The following is a 14,357-nucleotide window of genomic DNA, read 5'->3' as shown; positions in this document are numbered from 1 at the left end:
ATATCTCCACTGAGAGACAGCTGATCTATCCTTAATGGCAGCAACTCGATTGGCAACAAACGTACGAAACCTCGCTGTTTCATTCTTGAGGTACTTAATCACCGACGTGCTGTCCGTCCAAAAGACAGACTCCTCCAGCTCCAACTCCAGTTCGGCTCTTACCATCCTGTCCATCTTTGCTGCCACCAGTGCAGCAGTAAGCTCGAGTCGTGGTATGGTAACTGGCTTCAATGGTGTAACCCTGGCTTTACCAATAATGAAAGCACTATGTGGCTGGTTCAGATTGTTTTTTGAAACCAGGTATGTGGCTATGCCATACCCCCTTTCACTTGCGTCGGCAAAGTGGTGAAGTCGAGCTGAAGTGATCTTGCCAAGGTTGACTGGTCTCACACATCTGTCTACCTCAAACCTAGCTAAGTGGTGCAAACTGCCGACCCACTGTTGCCACTGCAGAGACAGGGCTTCTGGCATGATATCATCCCATGCATGCTTTGTTCTGCTTAGCTCTTGCAGGATGTGCTTCACTGGCAAGATCAGAGGGGATAAAATCCCAAGTGGATCATATATAGTGCTTACCATCGAAAGCAGTCCTCTCCTTGTGAGCGGTTTGCTCTCAACCAGAACTCTGAATTTCAGCGTGTCAGACTCCACGCACCACTGAACCCCTAAAGCTCTTTCAATAGGGAGGCAGTCCTTTTCAAGATCGAGCTCCTTGACTTCTTTGGCCCTGTCATCCTCAGGTATAGACGCAAGCACTGCTCTGCTGTTGGAAATCCACTTAGTGAGCTTGAAACCTCCTGCAGCGCACAAAGCCCTGAGGTCCCAAATCAGTGAGACTGCCTGCTCTTCAGTGCCAACAGATTTCAGGCAATCATCCACATAAAAGTTCCTTAGAACAGTGTTCGTTGCAATATGGTTGAACCTCGCCTGATTGTCCTCAGCACACCTTTGCAGCGCGTAGCATGCACAGCTTGGTGAAGAAGTTGCACCGAACAAGTGAACTAACATTCTGTATTCCTTGAGGCCTTTACCAAGATCTCCCTGTGGCCACCACAAGAATCTCAACAGATCAGCATCTTCAGCGGGAACCCTAACTTGATGAAACATGCCTTCAATGTCAGACATGAAGGCAACTGGCTCCTGCCTGAACCTGATCAAAACACCTATAAGGGAATTGGTTAAGTCTGGCCCCTGCAACAGCTGTGAGTTCAGTGACATGCCTTGATACGTGGATGCACAGTCAAATACCACTCTCAACTTGTGCTTGGTTGGGTGGTAGACCCCATGATGTGGGAGATAACATATTCTGCTACCACTTTTACAAGTTTCTGCCACGGGAACTTCTTCGGCATAGCCCCTTTCCAGTGTCTCTGTCATGAACTTTGTGTACTCTTGATGAAACTCACTGTCTCTTAACAGCCTCCGTTTCAGGCCGTCTGCTCTTTGTACCGCCACAACACGGTTGTTTGGAAATGCAGCCCCCTTGTTCTTTAAAGGAAGGCCAATGGTGTAGTGACCGTGAACCTGCTTCACTGACAGTGACACAGACTCCATAAATTGTCTGTCTCTGGCTGACATTTCCATTTTCTCTGACAACTCATGCTCAGGGAAGTCATATTTCATTTGCTGCTGCGAGAGCTCCTCTAGCTTTGTCACCGATATCCTGTTCACCATCACCGGTGGCCACTCAACAGCTCCTTGAGCAATACCCTCTTCTCTTAGCAGAGGTCCATTAATCGTCCAGCCTAGTGCAGTTTTTACAGCATATGGGCCGTTGCCCTCACTGTTGATAACCTTCCAGGGCTCAAGCGCCTTTGGTACATTCGTCCCTATTAACATACCAATTTTTCCATCAATCTGCTTGAGCTGAACCTCCTTCAAATAAGGCCATCTGTCCACATCGCTCTGTTGTGGAATGTTCTCCTTTGTTACAGGAATCTCTGCCTGTGTGAAAACCTGGGGAATTTTCAAAAAGTTGTCCTCATCCAAACCACTGACCTCGAGACCCTTAACGACATGAGTACTGATTGTTGCTTCCTTTCCCATGGTGCGGAGCAGAATGTTGGACTTTTTTCCTGTGACCAGTAAATCCCTCATCAGCTCATCTGTACAAAAGGTTCCAGTGCTTCCTGGGTCTAAGAACGCGTATGATTCAACTGTTGTGTTGCTCCTTGAACATCTGACCTTCACAGGCACAATTGAAAGCGCACAGACTGCTTCGCCAGCCCCGGTACAACCGCATGTTTCACTGCCTGCTGCTGGAGAAAAACTTGCTGCTGATCCTCTGATACTTTTACCGTCACTATCAGGAGAAGAGTACTGCTCCTTATGCAGAATGGTGGGATGTTTCCGAGAACAAGTCTCACACGTGTGTCTTTGCTGGCAGCCTTTGCTCAGATGCCCCTGTGACAGGCAACCAAAACACAAGCTCTTTGATTTGAGGAAATCAAGCCTTTCTCTGTGCGGCTTTTGCTTGAGGAGTCTGCAGGTACTGAGGTTATGTCCTCCCTTATGACAGAAAAGACACTGTCTTCCACCTGTAGAGCCTACATTTTCCCTTTCCCTTTTTGTCTGCTCCGCACTGTTTGACACAGGTGCCGTATTAGTAGCAAAGATGCTTTCCCTCTCCTTGAATTTCAGAGCATTCTCTTTGCATACCTTTGCTTTGCCCTTGTCTCTTGACAAAGAGGTGTCCTGAATGTTACCAAACAATGGGTGAGAAGCGATCTTTGCCTGCTTCTCTACAAAACTGACCAGATCAGCGAATCTAGCTCTCATTGCTGTATGTTCTTGAACGTCACAGGCGAAACCCCTCCACCTTTCCCTTAATTTAAAAGGAAGCTTGGAGATGACTGTTCTCATATTAGTAGGGCTATCCATCTCCTCAATGTACTCCATGCTGTCTACTGTGTTACAGCAACTAGTGAGGAACATAGCAAACTCCGTCAGTGCATCACCATCCTCTGGCTTGATTACAGGCCATTTTAGAGCTCTTTCAATGTAGGCTGAGGCAATAGTATATTCATCCCCAAAATGCTTGCGCAGAAGCCTCTTGGCTTCAGCGTAGCCCCTGTCAGGATGCATGTGCGAACAGCTATGAACAAGAACCTTGGGTCTCCCTTGGGTGAACTGCTCCAGGAAGCGCAACCTATCTCTATTGCTGTCTGTCCTTTCCTCAATCCCATGCTCGAATGCTTTCATAAAAAACCCAAACTCCAGTGGATCCCCACTGAATACTGGAACATCCAAAGGAGGGAGAGTGGATGCTTTTTGTTGTTTTACTAGGAGCTCTGTAATTTCGTTTTGTCGCTTCATGACATTCAACAAGTCTTTAACATCAGCCATCCTGCCGTGACTAGTAATAGACTGGCTATTATCCTTCTTATTCAATGGATGATGAAGCCTGCTACTCCTTTCTGAGCCCTGCATTACCTCTGACTCACATTCTCGACCGACATCTCCATGTTCTGGCTGAACCAAACCAAAACTGGCCCCAATATTTTGGCGCGGTGCTCTTTGGCGGCCAGCCATTTCATTGACCAAGTCAGCAGAAGTGTTATGGGCTGGCTCCTTCACAGTCAGCACCTTTTAACCATCTCTCGACTTTCTCCACAAAACTTCTCAAAAAGCTAGCCTTTGGCTCATACCACTGTGTCTGATCATGAAGAAGTTCTGACTCAGTCAAGTGATTTTTAACTGCATCGGTGTTTTCACAAAACTCAATATACATTTTTGAGAAGTCAGTGGCTAATTTAATAGACACTTCCTCAAAATTGCCGTCATCTTCCATAAGCTCCTCAATCTCTCTTATCTTTCTAGTAAGATAACCCAACTTGGTTTTCCTTGTCACTTTAAGATGCTGAAGCTTTTCCTCTTGTGCTTTAAAGGTTGGCTTGGAAACTCTCTTTTCCTGCTGCTCCATATTAATTGCGCTGCCTCAAACCTTTCAATGCAATTAATCCTTTACACAGGCCATGTACGACTTAACCATATAGGAATTTTCACAAACCGTAAAGCAGGCGCAGCCTCTTACTTTTCAGACGCGGGGTTTTCTTACTGCCGACAGGATCTGGGAAACACAGGAAGACTGAAGCGTCATCCTCTTTCACGTCCTCCAAGGTAAAGCACTTTTTCCCGTTTTCCCTTGCCGCGCCGCGGGGCGATTAAGTCCGTGCGCTGGTGACGTGTGCGTAATCCTCTCAATTTCGGAGCAGTTTTCTGACTAATATAGCGGCAACCTTCGGTCCTTCTTTGCCGCTTCTGCAGGACGTAAAGTTCCTGACTCGTGCTCTTGTTAAATCGCTTGGATGCCTTCCGGTAGCAAAAACGAGGCGAAGAAAAAGGGGTCAAAACATTTATTCTCCATACAAACCGAAAAGTACAAAACAAATGCCTCTGGTGGGAGCTCCGTTTACATTCCCTTTATGTTACAACAAAAAATAACATTAAAACGGCGACGGTCAGAAAACTGTTGCTCCACGTCCTGCTTACTTGCCTAACCTGACTTCCCCCCCCCCCATATGCGGGCAAAATACACACCCCCTTTACGACATCTATCAACACTTTACAACAACACAAAAGATTAACAAAGCAGGATTAATTTATGGAGCACAGTATACTACATTATAACATAAAATAATGAAGATTATAACTAGAAACTCAAAGATCATGACAAATACTTAAATATGGCATGATGTAACTAAGTAAAATATTGGCCTGAACTGTCTAAGCTCCAACACCAGGATTAATAGTTAAAGGACACAGAGACAACTTTCTTTTGTTTGTTTGTTTAAGGGATTCATTCAGCCTTTTGCTGAATTGTTTTCAGTTTTTACATGTTTTTTGTAATTTATTTTGGTCAACCTTACATTTTAATGCTGTAATGGTGTTAATGGAAATGTAAATAACTTTGTTGGGTTAAAACAAAATAAGAACTGGTTGAAATTTAAAGGTGAACCTAGACCAAGATTAAATTAAATCTTGGGCTTAAAGGAACTAAACTTGATTTAAAATAACACAGTGTTAACTCAAATAGATCAAAGGATAAACTTGAACTTAGAACTTGAAATAAATAGGACAATAACCTAGGTTGAAAATAACATCCTTCTAAAGCCAAATAAAAGGTTTTGAGATAAATAGGATAAACTAACAGAACATACTGAACAAAAAGGGGAAAGAAAATATCTTGTTTTCCTTAAATGTGTGATGTTGAATGTTTTATGTAATGTGTGTTAACTGTCTATTCTCTGTCTTCACAAAATAACAAGCCGGCAATTTAAACTTATTTTCTGGTCTGTGGTCTTTATTACACGCTACACTCATTACTGCTCTAGTAGTCGAACCTAACTGGTCCTAGTATACTGTAACGACTCCAGAAGTGTTACATTAACATATTATCATGCTTTTTACAACTACGTGAATGTACTATTGCTGTGTGATTTATTACTGTTACTGAAGGTCCGCGGCTCCGAACCGTAGTAAAGGGACCTCAGACCAATACGGGTTCCGTGTCGGGCTCGTAGCCGACAAATAGCTTTACTTTGTTGTCTGGGTCAACTTTGCTTGCGAGAGACAAAGAGAGGCGTTGAAAGGCTGCTCCAACAGAATTTATTGTTTCAGAGGAAAACACGAACAGAGTGTACAATCGAGTCTTAATAGCTTACTTACAACTGGGCTCGTCAGGCACTCTTCTTGGCTGCAGTGGTTATTATTATATTTACATGCTTCCAGCTCCCGTTTCTGCTTGATGACAGCTCGTACTTTTCCACACGCCTTTTTCTCCCTCCTCGCACTCACAGACACATAACGAGTATGGCAGTCCATTCTCCCTGCAGCTCGGACTACACTGCCCATGATGCTACATTCTTTAGAGCTATACCTGTAGCATTCTGCCTATTAGCTTAGCACAACAACAACAACAAAAAGGCGCTCTCTCACCCAGGAAACATGCAGAGAGAGAGAGAGTGTCACCTTGTAACCATGGCAACCGTAACGCTGCCGCCTGGAACAACAGAACATAGCTGTCAAACAAACCCAAACAGTCCTGACCCGCGACAATATGAAACAGGAAAGTACCGCCGTGTAATCCATTTATTTCAACAAAGTAACTGTATTCTAAATACCACCTTTTTAAACGGTAACTGTAACGGAATACAGTTGCTCATATTTTGTATTTTAAATACGTAACGGCGGTACATGTATTCCGTTACTCCGCAACACTGTCTATGCGGAGAACTGGGTTCACTGAAACCTTAAAATCACCACAGTTCCACACACTATCACTTGCTTTCTGGCTTACTGATACTATTGGTGTAGCTCAATCTGACCATTCCACCTTGGTGAGTATTCTTTGCTCTTCCAAGCGTTGGAGCTCTGCTTCGACTTTGGGTCGTAAAGCACAAGGTACAGGACGTACCTTGTGAAATCTTGGTTTTGCATTTTAATCCAGTATGATCTGTGCTTTAATATTTTTCAGGGTGCCGATTCCATCTTTTAACACCTGTTCATGGTTATTAAGTATCTGATTCAGTCTTTTATCCACAGAATCTGCACTCAGGCCTCGTGCCAGTCTCATTGACTTTATTTCTTTCCAGTTGAGGTGGATCTGTTTCAACCAGTCATGCACAAATAATGGCACACCTCCATTTTTCAGAACATAAAGTTCCAGGTTGCATTTATTTTTCTCATATTTTACTTTCACTTTAGTTTTTCCAGAGGAGCTATTCTTTCACTGTGTGTTTTCAGTTTCACAGAGGTGTGTTTTAGTTTCAGATTGGGGAATTTGTCTCTGTAATCTTCATATGAGATCAGTGAGAGGGCAGACCCAGTGTCCAGTTCCATCTGTAACTCAACCGCTTGTATTTTTGGTGTGAGCCATATTGCATCATTATCTTTCTCTTGTATTGTGTACAGCTCTAGGCATGCCAAATCCTCCTGAGAATCATTTGAGTCTGTCTCATTTACTTCATGCAGCCTTCTGTCACTTTTCCACATTTTGTTTTTCTTTTTATCACACTGCCTTGATTTGCACATTTTCTGTATATGCCCCTTTTTGTTACATTGCAGGCATTCTTTATCTTTAAACCAGCAATTAGCAGCGTCATGTGACTTTTTGCCGCATCTGAAGCACTTCTGTAATTTATCATTGCGCTGCGGGTACATTTTATTTACAGAACATGGCTCCTTGCATTTTCTCTGGAGCTCTCCTGCATCTTTTGCCGCTGTCTCCATAGATATAGCATATCTCTAATCCATGGTGAAACCTAAGTTTATTATCTGTGAGGAGTCGTTTCTGTGTGCTTTCATTGTGCATGCCGCAAATGAAGCAGTCTCTCAGCGCATCTGACAGCCCCTCCCCGAACTGACAGCACTCCAACAGCCACCGGAGTTCCGCGATGTACTCCGATGTGGCTCAGTCTTTAGTTGATTTCGTTTATGAAATCGGAACTGTTCAGCTATAACCAGTGGCTTCGATTGGAAATGTTTTTGGAGCACTTCTGTGATCTCCTTGAAACTTTTGTCAGCTGGTTTGCTGGTGTGATGAGGCTGCGCAACTCTCTGTAATACAGCAACTTTCCTCTCATTCTCTCATCCTCTACTTTGTTAGCCGGACAATATGGTTCAACTCTCTCTACATATGTTGTCCAATCCTCTCTGCTGTTATCGAAAATGTACATTTGTCCAACAACACCTGACATTTTCTCGGTGCCTTTAAGCGTCCCTCACGTAAAAGAATTGATGTTACTCACGTCCTCTCTGCAGCTCACTAGCTAGGCAGGTGAGTTAGCATCCACATGGAGGGTTAGTTGTTTTTTTTCGTATCCTTTTTCGTATCTTTTGGCCACTTTCACAAGGATTTCCCCCTCTTTGTCACCCAGTGCACATCCGGGATCCGTTTTAACCTCGTCGCCAGTCTGTTATGTTCTCTCTTATAACTTAACTGGCAAGGTAACAACACGTTTTTTGTGGAAAGGAACTTACTGTATTTAACATGTTGTGGAAGGGGCACACACCACACTTGGTGTTCTTTCGCGTATAACAGAAAGTAGTACCACTAAACAATATATTGCTTTTACTAAATACATAACAAAGCTGTATCTTGGTTCAAAACTGACTGCTTCCAAGCTTTAAATCCTGCCACAAGCAGCACTTATGTGTGATAAAATAGTCTTTCGTTGTGTTTTATGCATTCCAGAATATATAAAAAACCATGTTCAGTTCCTTCTAAGGCTCTCTTCTTATTCAGCTGGATTTTGTGCTCTTGTGTTTCTCTTAATTGTGTGAAACTCAGAGTCTTTTTAAATGATAAATCCTTCTTGAAGCTACATATTAGTGTTATACTTGAAATTAGTGATGATATGATAAATGATGATAAATGTTTTGTCTAAATGAAAGTAGTGTAATAAAAGCAGATACTGCACAGAGTGTAGTGATATAATTTATGAGAGTTTAAAATTAATGTGGACATATTGTTTTCATTTGCAGTTCCATATTTTTATTCTTGAATTTTCCTAAATTGACTTTGCATGATTCACATTTCAAAATAATCCTTCTTGACCTCAGACTGAGCTTCGGTGCTGCTCTTCAGTTTATAACTAATTGTTCTAACTCCTCCCTTTGACATAGTCTGTTTTCTATGCTCTTTGTTTGGCCCTCATAAACACAAAATGTTGGAAGTATTTGAATTTTCTACTAAGTTTTATTGTGATTCTTCCTGATTTTTTTTCTTGTACATTGCTTTCTGACTATTCTTGTGTAAATAAACTTTAATTTCGCGGTTTCATAAAGAAAGGTGAGTAGTTGAAAGTTTTCTTTCAACTTTTCTTTAAATTGTGGCAAAAAGAAAAATATACAAATGGAGCAGATGCAGGCAAAAGTCAAATTGAACAGCTTTGTTCAATGAAACCATCACAGGAGATGATAAAAGTTCATATTTTTAATCATTTCATGTTAAAACAACAAAACAGTTTATCAATCCTAGTTTTTGATATTTACCAGGTGAATAAAAATAATGAAATATTAACATTTGTGCAGTTTATGCTTTAATGTCTGTGCCTTTAAAAACTGAGAAAAGTAAAGGAGAGTTTGTATTTTCTCAGACTCTTCTCACTTCCTCAAAGAAATCTTTTTCTTCAACTTGAAAACAGTTTAATAAATATCAACTGAAAGGTGAGCTCACTAGTTTGTTCTGAAGCTTCTGACCGTATCTCATGGTTTTTATCAACAGGTGCAGTTTGTTCAGTTCTGTTTTTAGGACTTCTTCTCTGTGTTGTTAAAATGTTGAGAATAATGTAATTAATATAGTTTCTGGATCGAAAAAGTTCAGACTGACTGATTGACAGGACAGATGATCAGAGGTGCAGAGTTTTTACCATTATCAATGACACCGGGACAGAAGAATGGGTAGAGTTTGTCAGTGAAGGAGCAGCCAGTAAAGGAGTAGATAAGAGCTGCATCATCTACATCATGAAAGGAGACCAGACCCTCTTCATAATCCACAAACACTCCCACCTTCTCTGGACAAAACTGAGGAGAGAGACGGACCTGGGAGTCCTCAAAAGCTACACATACATTTCCATTTACTACTGCTACAGTCCAGTAACCATCCTCAGGACTGTGTGTGATTTCTTCCTTTCTGTTGACTGACTCTCTGACCATTCCTAAAATCCAGTCTCTCTTTTCTTTAACCCGAACCTCAAAGTAAAATCTGCCTGAAGAGAGACTCTGCTTTCCTAAAACACAAACACCTTTAGAAAATCTCTCTGGGTTGTCTGGAAGATTCTTCTTCTCATCATCATGGTGTACTTGTCTTTCATCATCAGACAGGATGAGTTTCGGATGTGCTGTATCAGGATCAAGAGTCACATCCACTGCATACTGCTGGACCCTCTTCAGCTCAGCCTTAAACAGCTTCTTCATCTCTTTACTGAGTGTCTCCTTCAGCCGACATACAGCTCTCACCACAGTCCCCTCATATGATGGTGGATGGATACTGACCTCTGTCCAGTCCTTGGTGGTTGGAGCAGCTTTCAGGGATAAGAGTCTTTGGAGAAGGCGGAGGTGATCTTTAGAGTGTGAGAGCTGCTCCACCTCAGAGCTTCTCTTCATCAGCTCCGAGATTTCCTGTTCCAGATCTTTGATGAAATCTTCAGCCTGTTTCTCTGTTGTTTCCTGTTTGTCTTCAATCTCCTTTATGAGCTCGTTCAGACTTTTCCTGAGAGACTTCGTTAGAGCAGTGAAAACTTGAACACCTTCTGCTTTCTCTCTGTCTGCAGCATCTTTACTCATCTTCACCGACTGTTTGATCTCCTGAATCTTCAGTTGTCTCTTCGTGATCATCTGTTGAATTTCAGCCTCAGTCTTCCCCAGTTCGGCCTTCTTTTCTTCATATTCTTCTCTCAAAGGAACAAACTCGTGAGTCTTGTGGTCTATAACAGAGCAGAGCATGCAGATACATGTTTGGTCGGTCTTACAGAACACTTCCAGAGGTTTATCATGCTTCATACACATCCAGCCTTCCAGGTTCTCCTCAGGATCAATCAGCTGATGTCTTTTCAGACGTGAAGCTGTCAGATGAGGCTGCAGGTGAGTCTGACAGTAGGAGGCCAGACACACCAGGCAGGACTTCAGGGCCTTTAGTTTGCTTTCAGTGCAGATGTCACAGGGAACTTCTCCTGGTTTGGCAGCTTGTTGCTCTGAGATGCTGGTGCTGGTTTATTGCTGAGCTTCACGTCTGAACTGAGCAACCATCTCAGAGATGAAAGTGTTGATGTACAGCTTGGGTCTGGTCTCAAACACCTTTTTACACATGGGACACTGACACCTCTCACTGATATCCCAGTGTTGACTGATGCAGTTTTTGCAGAAGTTGTGTCCACATGGTGTGGAGACTGGATCAGTTAAGATATCCAGACAGATGGAGCACTGAAACTGATCACGAGATAGAAGACAGCTGGCAGCAGACATGTCTGCACTCTGAAAGAGAAAGAAACGAAACTGATTTTATTTAAAATTCAGTTTTCATTCTGTTTAATGTGGTTCTATTCTGATTTTTCCTCTTTCCTGTCACATATGTCTCCTGTTCCAGGCTACCTGTGGAGAATCAGTTTCAAGATTTTTTTTCTGTTCTCTTAGTTCTGTTTGATGACAATCCCAGCCATGTGTGTCAGGCTGGATCATAGGGAGAGTATAGGGAACAGGGAACAGAGGTGATGAGAATTACCTCTGTTCCCTCTGTGTTGGATATAGGGAGAGAAATGCAGAATAACAGTTGAGGATATCGTAAAGAGGATGGAAATAACTGTAGTGAAAACATACTTAAGGTAGAGGATTGGAGACAAAGAAAGTCAGCATGAAATGAATAAAGTGAATTGAAGACTTGCACTGAAACATGAATGTGATCAACTAGACTCACCACTGCTTGTAGAGACTCTGCTGTGTTGTTGAAGATAACCTGATGGACTCTGTTAAATCCCCACCTCTCTCCAGGTGTGTCAGGCACCAAGTAGTAATCTCAGACCTTGAGATTAGGGATGAAAGTCTTGATGCATGCTCAGTCATCCAGGTATGTAAATCCCAAAAGGTGGATTCTGTTCATCTGGACGTAGGGTTTTCAGTGGAAGAAACGTTTCTCCCACTGAAAACCCTATGTCCAGATGAACAGAATCCACCTTTTGGGAGTTAGGGATGAAAGGTTTTAACTCTCTGTCCAACAAATGGTGAAGATCAGTCCTGCTGTTAAATAAACTCTTATTTCATCCTTTTGAAAAATCTAAAAAACACATCAGCTCTAGCAGCGTTAAATTTACATATACTAACAGAGAGAGGAAGATCCACATTTTGCTCGGACTTTTAAATTGTGTGATCACGATCATCTGTACTCACCAGTGTTGGACAAAACCTCTGCTGTGCTGTTGAGAATGGCTGTATGAGCTCAGTTTCATGTTCCTTTAAAGGGAAACAGATAGTATAACAGATTGTATCAGTATTTAACTGAAAGTCTGCTGTGACATAAACATTTACTTTCATCTAGTAAATGCTGGAATGTCACCTATCCAGATTTTTGTCCCATCTCATTCTCGTCAGACTGGATTCCTCAGACACAGGAGGACTGGACTTTATGGATTTAATGTTAAAAATCAGCAAAAAGAAAATCAGAACCTCAACCCATTTTTACCCTTTCCTCTTTTGGTTGTTAAATGCTTCAGTGACCAAAGAACAAAAGATGTTTGTCACTTTTCACAGCTCAAGATTGAGAGTTACTCTTATTTAAAATGAGAGGACTCATTTTTTTTAATGATCATCTCTACTCACCAGTGTTGGACAGAAGCTCTACTCTGTTGTTGAGGATGGCTGGATAATCCAGTTCAAATATCTTTGAAAGAGAGAGAAATATTTTATAGTTCTTACTTTAGGTTTCACTTCTTCCTAAAACGCTTGTCTTTTGGGTTTTGCTCCGCCACTATAAGACTGTAAAATGATCTACAGTGTCCACCAAATCCATCGACCTGAGCTGAAAAATGACTCACAAAGTGCTGAATTACATTGTCCAATATCCAGAGCTTCCGGATTTGTTGCATCCATTGTAACTACATAGCTGGTGGAAAGTTCAATTATACAGTGTTATTTAGGATTATTGAAAAAGTTGGACCTGTTCAAGCTTATCTTTTCAAGTTTTTGTGGACCTCGGGTGACTCCCAAAAACCTCTCTGAATGATGCTAAAACTGATCACATTGACTTCAATTCTGTGCTTCAGTGTAGTTTTAAAGTACTTGTAATTTACTTCAGAATCAGCATATCAGGACCTTTCGCATCCTCTAATACAATCTAGGATGTGCTACTGCTTGACAGCTTGCTCTACCTTTTTCAAAAAGAGTGTGACCAAAATGTATAAATTTGACCCAAATCAATCACAAAGAGTGTGTTGCAATCAAAAACCACCTTGTGATTTTTTTGGTTGCTAGCAGATAGGAGAAGTTTGTATCGAAGACATTAACTTGTCTGTAAACAGTCACCATTTACTCTCTGAACTGTAGTGAAACACTAGTGAAAAAATGTGATGCTCTTACTTTGAAGGCAAACCTTCTACACCTCTTCCCTTGTGACAACTGGTTGTCAGATAGTTGCGGACTTGTCTCTAGGCCTGTGTATCTGAGGTTTCATTCTCTTGAGCCTATGATGTCATAGACTCCAAAAAAGGAGACAAGTTAACGTTATGTGGTTAGCGGTCATGTCACTGCAATCTCAGCTATCATCATCTGGTGGCCTTTACATAGAGTGCACGTTTAAGGCACTTAAACCGTGGCTTTTTTCAGACCCGGAAGATGAGTCCGTTAGGGCTGGGTATCGTCACTGATTTCTAGAATCGATTCAATTCCGATTCACAAGTGCCCGAATCGATTTGATCCACGATTCGATTCAATTCAATTCAATTCGATTTGAATCGGGGAAATTTTGCCTCAGACAGTCAGAAATATTATAATTCAGATCATGCATCAGTACATTTCCATATTTTTATATCTATAAAAAGAAAGCTGACACTTGCGAGACTTTATCAAAGGTGTAAGCATCACAGCAGATGTCTTTGTTTCAAAGTAACTGAGGATAAAACACAGAAAAACATGAAGGTGATTTTCCTGGCCTGGGATTTATAAAAATATTCTGCAGTAGATCAAAAACGAAAGAAAACTATTAATCAACATATGAACATTACCTGATGCTGCTGAAGTGAAACAGAGCAAAGTTACAGAGGTTTTATTAGAGACACAGCCAAGCGTTTTGCAATTTTGCATAATTTTAAAAAGTTTAAATTTGCTCAGTAGCCTTTTGAACAACAAAAATGAGGCTCTCTTTTCGGAAGTAAGTAAAAGGAAAAAACCAGCGGCCGACAGCGCTGTAAACAACGATAGACTTGTGCGTGACAAGCAAGCGAATAATGCAGAAAACAGATTTTTAGACGGGAAACTGTTCTTGAAGTACACTGAGGGAGAGAGAGAGAGAGAGAGAGAGAGAGAGCTGTGCATGAAGTCTGATTTTATCGTGGTGGAAGCAAAACAGCAAGAGTAAAAAGCTGCGACATCCTGGACTTTGTCCGGCAAAGGAACCACACCGTCAGTGGAGATGTGGTGTCCCAAGAAATCCAGGACCGGCAAACCAAACTGGCACTTGGATGGGTTAATGATCAGGCCGTGCTCTGCTAAACACTGGAAAGCCTGGCGTAGATGTGATTCGTGCTGGCCCGCAGAGCTGCTGGCCACCAATATATCGTCCAGGTAGACGAAAACGAAAGCCAGCCCGTGAGTCCAGAAGTCGCTGAAAGGTCTGAGCAGCACCTTTCAACCCAAACGGCATGCGCAGA

At 42.0% G+C, this 14,357-nt stretch overlaps 1 protein-coding gene and 1 pseudogene across 1 annotated transcript in view; one reads left to right on the top strand and one right to left on the bottom strand.

The window, feature by feature from the left end:
• Window positions 1–14,357, top strand: part of LOC134620343 (NLR family CARD domain-containing protein 3-like) — a 62,806-nt gene that overhangs the window by 25,042 nt on the left and 23,407 nt on the right. The gene's annotated exons all lie outside the window — the stretch shown is intronic.
• On the bottom strand, window positions 9,322–10,965 carry LOC134620369 (E3 ubiquitin-protein ligase TRIM11-like; annotated as a pseudogene).

The sequence above is a fragment of the Pelmatolapia mariae genome, linkage group LG23, assembly GCF_036321145.2.
Source record: "Pelmatolapia mariae isolate MD_Pm_ZW linkage group LG23, Pm_UMD_F_2, whole genome shotgun sequence".
Classification (NCBI taxonomy): Eukaryota; Metazoa; Chordata; class Actinopteri; order Cichliformes; family Cichlidae; genus Pelmatolapia; species Pelmatolapia mariae.
Note: the sequence above shows the minus strand (reverse complement) of the source record. Positions and strands in the feature narration are given on the sequence as shown.